Below are 6736 nucleotides of genomic sequence, written 5' to 3'. Positions count from 1 at the left end.
TTTTGAGTTGCAGATGCTAAGGCTAGCTGGATCGTCACTTTGGTTCGGTAGAAAACATACCAAAACCTGCTGACTGAAATTGTGGGGCTTGGCAGAGGAGCACAGAAAGGAAAGAAATATAAAGGGAGGTTCTATTTTTATTCAATTCTGGGGATTCTTTTCCTCAGAGAGTTTTGGCAAATCCTCATTCAAGCTTTCTTTGAGATGGTCTTTTCAGCTGCTAGAGAGTACCACAGAAATCTGTCCTAGTACAAAACCTGGTCACTACCCTCAACTGGGCCCTTCAGCAATCATTCTAGAGAGTATATTCAGCTTCCCCTTGTCATTCTTCATTACTGCGGTGCCACACACACACACACACACACACACACACACATTACCTTGACTAGCATTCTTTAGAGAATCTTATCTAACCAAGTGAAAAAGCCAAGGTTACTTTGGGTGCAATCCTTAACAACCTAACCTCCCCTGCCACAGCTTTTTCCTGCATCCACATACCCACTTCTACCCTGGCCTACCTGGATCCCTCCTCTCTGGTAGAGAGAGGTCTGCTCTTTCCCAGTTCAATCCTCCTGGCACCCAATCTACTCTCCTGTTCCTGGTATCTTGCACTGTATCTTCAACCAATCTTTTCCCAGTGACTCTTTGTTCTCAGCCTATGAACATGCTCAAGTCTCTGCCTTCTAGGAAGAAAAACAAAAAAACTTTCTTAAATCAGTCCACCATATATTAATATTTCATAAACCTAAAATAAAGTACAAAATAGACCCAGAGAGCATATGAATAAAGTAGTCATTCTAGACAAGAACACCTTAATGTATATAGAAACTCCATGTATGATTAAAAAAAATAATAAAACATCTATTCAACAAACTGTTTTTCCCCAGCATAGGGGTGCTTTACCACTGAGCTACATCCCTAGTCTTTTAATGTTTTTTTTTTTTTTTTAATTCTGAGATAGGAGCTCACTAAGTTGCCCAGACTGGACTCATTTTCCATCCTTCCACCTCAGCCTCCCAAATACCTAGAATTCTAGGCATGTGCCTCCAGACCCTGTAACAAACATTTTTGAGTCACCAACAATGTGTGTTGTTAAGTAGGCACTACTCTAGGGATCAAACTATGAACATGATTATAGTCCATGACCTCAATAAGTTTTTCAGTCCAATATCTGTATTCACTTACAGTTTAATCTGTGGGGAAAAAAAGATGAAAAACTGGTTACCATTTGGTGGTGGGGAGAGAAATCAGTTTAGATTCTGACCTCATACTAAACATCCAAAGTCATTCCAGATGAATTTTATCTGTAGAGAGATGATTTGTGTAAATATCCTCCCAGAAAACTCATCTGAGCCTCCATTTATAATTCTTGCGAAATTGACTATTGTTATAGTACTATATTTATATTTCTCCCCATATATTAGTTGCATTTTGCTGAAAATACCTTTTTCTTTATATTGATTACTATCAATATGGATGCTAATCAATTTTCTGTGCCTGACTCATTCCACTTAATGTCCTCCAGGTTCATCTTTATTATCACAAAGATTTTTTTAAGACTCACTGATATTCCATTATGCATATATACCACATTTTTTCTTTATCCATCCCTGCCTGATGAACACTTGGATTGATATCAATTTGGGTCATTGTAAATCATGCTACAGTTAACATAGGAATGCAGATATATCTTTGATACACTGATTTCATATACCCCAAAGTGGGGTTGCTGAATCATATGGTAGTTCTATGTTAAATTTTTTGAAGTACTTCCATACTGTTTTCCATAATGAGTGTACTAATTTGCATTCACATTAGTAATATGCAAGCTTCCCTTTTTTACTCATACTCTGCAATGCTTCTTATCTTTTGATAATAGTCATTCTAACAGGTGCAAGGTGGTATCTCTCACTGTGGTTATAATTTGTATTTTTTCTGATAGCTAGTTATATTGAGCATTTTTTTAAAGATTTTATTAGTTGTTGATGTCCCTTTATTTATTTTTATGTGGTGCTGAGAATCAAACCTAGTGCCTCACACATGATAGGCAAGTGCTCTACCACTGAGCCACATCCCCAGCCCCAATATTGAGCATTTTTCATATCTATGGGCCATTTGTATGCTATCTTAGGAAAATTCTATTCACATACATTCCCCATTTTATAGTTGTGTTTTTCATTTTTTTATTATTAAGTTGTTTAAGTTCCTTGTATATTTTGGATAATAGCACCTTATTGGATGCAAGGTTGCAAATATCCTCTCATTCCGTAGCTTGTCTTTTTGTTCTGTTGATTGTTTGCCTAGCTTTGCAGAAGCATTTTGGTTTCATATGTTGCTCATTTGTCTATGTTGCTTTTGTTGCCTAAACTTTGAGGTCATAACCAAAAAAAATATTGCCCAGGCCAATGACATGGACCTTTTCCCATACATTTACTGCTAGTAGTTTTACATTTTCAGATCTTATATTTGGATATTTAATCCACTTGGCCTACTTTCATTCTTGTGCATATGGACCTCCAGTTTTCCCAATACCATTTATTGAAGACACTGCCCTTTTCCCATAGTGTGTTCTTGGTAACTTTCTGAATAACCCATTTACCATAAATAATACTAAACATCCAAAGTCATATATTTCTGGTCTACCTATTCTGTTCCATTGGTCTTGTGTCTGCTCCTTTGCCAGTATTATGCTGTTTTGTTACTGCAACTCTGTAGTGTATTTTGAAGTCAGGTAGTGTGAAGCTTCCAGTTTTGTTCTTTTTGCTCAAGATGACTGGCTATTCAGAGCCTTTATGGTTCCATGTTCAATACAAATTTTAGCATTGCTTTGTTTTTCTATTTTTGTTTTTTAAAAAAGTCATCAAAATTTTGACTGATATAGATTGACTCTATAGATCACTTTAAGTAATATGCACATTTTAACAATATTAAAATCTTTCAATCCATGAACATGGAATGTCTTTCCATTTATTTGTGTCTTCTTTAATTTCTTTCATCAATGTTTTGTAGTTTTCAGTGTGCAGGCCCTTCATCTTCTTAAGTAAATTCATTCCTAAGTATTTAATTTTTTGTAGCTGTCATAAATGAGACTATTTAAATTTTCTTTTCAGGAGGGTTTGTTGTTAGTAAATAGAAACGCTAATGATCATTGTATGTTGATGTATCCTACAATATTGTCAAATTTGTTCATAATTCCTAACAGTTTTTTAATGTCATCTTTAGGGTTTTCTACATGTAAAATCAAGTCATCTGCAAAGAAGGACAATTTAAGTCTTCATTTCCAATTTGGGTGCCTTTTATTCCTTTTTCTTGCCTAATTGCTCTATCATATTATGTTGAATAGAAGTGGCAAGAGTAGGCATTCTTGCTTGATCTTAGAAGAAAAGGTTTGAACTTTCCACCATTGAGTATGATGTCAGCTGTTGTTTGTCATTGAAAGCACTTCCTAATTTTTGACCAGTAGGCTTATCTTGAACTTCCCTGTCCAGTGGCCTGGAGTCGGTCAGTTCTGTACAAAGAGCTCTAACTCACTTCAATAGGTAATGCAAAGATGTTTTTGTTGTTTTTTTGCAGTACTAGGGGTTGAACCTGGAGCCTTGTGCATGCCGGGGAAGTGCAATCATTGAGCTACATCCCCAGCTCTATTTATAATATTTATTTGTTTGTTTGTTTGTTTTGGGGAGGGCTGAGAAAGGAGAATTGCAAGTTCAAACCCAGCCTCAGCAAAAAGCAAGGCACTAAGCAATTCAATGGGACCCTGTCTCTTTTTATTTTTTTAAATTTTGAGATAGGGTCCCCATAAATTGCAGAGACTGATCTCAAACTTGGGATCCTCCTTCCTCAGCCTCCCAAGTCACTGGGATCACAGGCATGCACCATGGCACCTAGCTGCAAAGATGTTTTTTTAAAATTATGAAATTCAGTTCTGGCTAGGATATAATAAAATTAGCTCCCTTTTACCCTTTATATAACTATATAAATTGTTATATCCCTCCTATAGAATGATTTGGTAGATCTAACAAGCCTTAAAAATTCCTTTATCCATTCATTCCAATTCTAGCAATGTAGCCTAAAGAAATGATTCAACTGTTTTTAAAAAGGTAAGTTAAAGATATCTGTCATAGTTATTTAAACAATAAAATGAAGAAATAAAAGGAAACAACACAACTAACATAAATGACAAGAAATTAAGATGATCTAATCTGTTCTAACCAAGACAAATGATATGTAAGTAATATAGGTAACAGAAAATTATGTTTACTAAAACTTTATAAAGCATTTTGAATAGAAGTGGCACAATCAACTTCCTTGAAAAGTTTTTTGTGTCTCCTTTTTTATACCTCCCATTCATACTTTAAACTCTTTTATTATGATTTCTATCAAAATCACTCTTAGAATCATTCTACTAAATGTGCATTCATGAGGTCCTTCTGCTTGCCAAAATTATTCTCAGACTGTCTTATCTCTTTGTGGTATTTCCTGCTTTTTGCAAACATTGCATGACATGAAAACCTCTGCTGATTCTCTTACTGCCCCCCAGATTTTTCTTCCCATTTACTTTGGGAACTCCTTTTCTTCTATATGGCCCTTAAAAATGTGAGTATTCCTCACAGTTCTCACTGAGATAGGCTTTCTTCTGATTCTGTACTCCTGAATGATCTCATATGCTGTTTTCAGCTATTATCAGTATATGCTAAAGATTAACAGATTTCCTTCCCTCTTCAACTCAGACATCCCTCCTGAACTCCAGATACAGATGACTGCCTCCTAGACATCAACATGTTGCTGTCCCACAGGCATTTCAAATTCAAGAAACTTTAAACTTAACTCATTATATTGGTCATCAAATCTATAACTCTATCTTTATTTCTTCCTTGTTGAAGGGTATCCTGTCACCCAAACTCTAAATCAGGAAGTCACCTTCACTGTTGTCTCTCCCTTAATCTTCATGAATAAGCAGTGATCAAGCCCTACTCATATTCAGATTCTCTAAGATCAGCAAAATGAAAAAATAACAGCTTTTGAATATTTACGAGAATCTCATTATCTTAATGATAGTCTCATAACCAAATCCTAACAGAGATTTCATGACGCAGATTTCAGTTTGTATTTATGACAGTATTTGGCATTAGATATTATTAAAATATTTAGATTCTTTTATTGATCAAATGAAAGGCAAATGATGTCAAAGTATGCAATAATAACCAAATTGGGGAAAGTGGTGGGTTAAATTAATCATAATGTGGCATCCAATAGAATAGGCCAGTTCAATTCAAAAGAGCCTGCATGTAAGCAGGGAGCTTCAAATTCACATTTCTATCAGCAATCTAATTTCAGTCAAACATCCATTGTTAAATTTAATTGATTTTATTAATGGTAATTTATTGTTTCATAGTTTTATTTCTAACCATTTTGTCTATAGAGTTATTATTTTAAAGTTGTGTAAGAATTATCAGCATATGGTGCATTACATTTAATTTTTTTCAATATATATTTAATAATATTTTAATGTAAGTCAAACTGAAATCTACAAGAAAATAATATTTAAAGTCAACCTGAAATCTACTCATTCCTATATTAGTGGCCTAAGAAACACTGTTTTATGAGATTTCCATGTCATCTTTCCTATCACATTGACTTTGAGACAAATTTGCAGCCCTTCTCTAGCAAATGTTTATGATTTAATGGACTATTTTTATGATTAAACTCACCGTGGTTTTGAATAATATCCTATATTTATTTTATTTTTACCTCATTTTTCTCATATGTTACCAACATTTTTTTAGATACCTTTATTTTTATTTATTTATTTTAAAGAGAGAGAGAGAGAGAGGATTTTTTAATATTTATTTTTCATTTTTCGGTGGACACAACATTTAATTTTTTTTATGTGGTGCTGAGGATGAACCCAGGGCCCCACTCATGCCAGGAGAGCGCATTACTGCTTGAGCCACATCCCCAGCCCTGTTTATTTTTATGTGGTGCTGAGGATGGAACCCAGGGCTTCATGCGTGAGAGGCAAGCACTCTACCACTAAGCCACAACCCCAGCCCATTACCAACATTTTTTATGAAACTATATTTTAGGTAACTTGAAGGATGCCCTGAATAAGAATGGGTATGATTGCTTACTTTTAATAATCAGCAAGGGATAATAAACCACGTGAACCAGATGTGATATGGAGTAAAATTTACAATCTCAGGTGACCAAAGACCTGAGATTTGAGATGCAGATACACCCTTACACTCTTCTATAACCATTTTTTTTCAGGAATAAGTAGACGTGGATGCTAATATCCGTTAATCCATATTAAAAAACTAATAAATTGGCTGGGTTTTTGTTTCTTCTCCCTTTTCTCGTGGGAAAAATGCTAGTGCCCTCTAGCGTCCAAAATGCACCTTGAGCATTTTGCCCTGCTTGTCAATTATAATCCAATGAAAGATTATTTTAAAAAATAAAATTTCGAACATTGACTCTTGATCATGCTATTATCCTACAAATAGCAATATAAAATACTGTTTTCCCATGTTTTCTAGACTAAGAAATACACATACAAAAATGAATCTCTGGAGGAAATGGAATTTTTAAAAAAATCCACTGTTTTCTAAGGCTTCACATCTTTAGAGCAGCTACCTTGGAACCCGGATAATCATCTTTTTCATTATGTTTTAATGCAAATTGTAAATTCGGCTTATTATAGTATATGATAATAACTGAAATTATAGGTGCATAAAAC

The sequence above is a fragment of the Urocitellus parryii genome, unplaced genomic scaffold, assembly GCF_045843805.1.
Source record: "Urocitellus parryii isolate mUroPar1 unplaced genomic scaffold, mUroPar1.hap1 Scaffold_70, whole genome shotgun sequence".
In the NCBI taxonomy this organism is placed as follows: domain Eukaryota; kingdom Metazoa; phylum Chordata; class Mammalia; order Rodentia; family Sciuridae; genus Urocitellus; species Urocitellus parryii.
The sequence above is the reverse complement of the archived record's forward strand: the minus strand, read 5'-3'. Positions refer to the sequence as shown.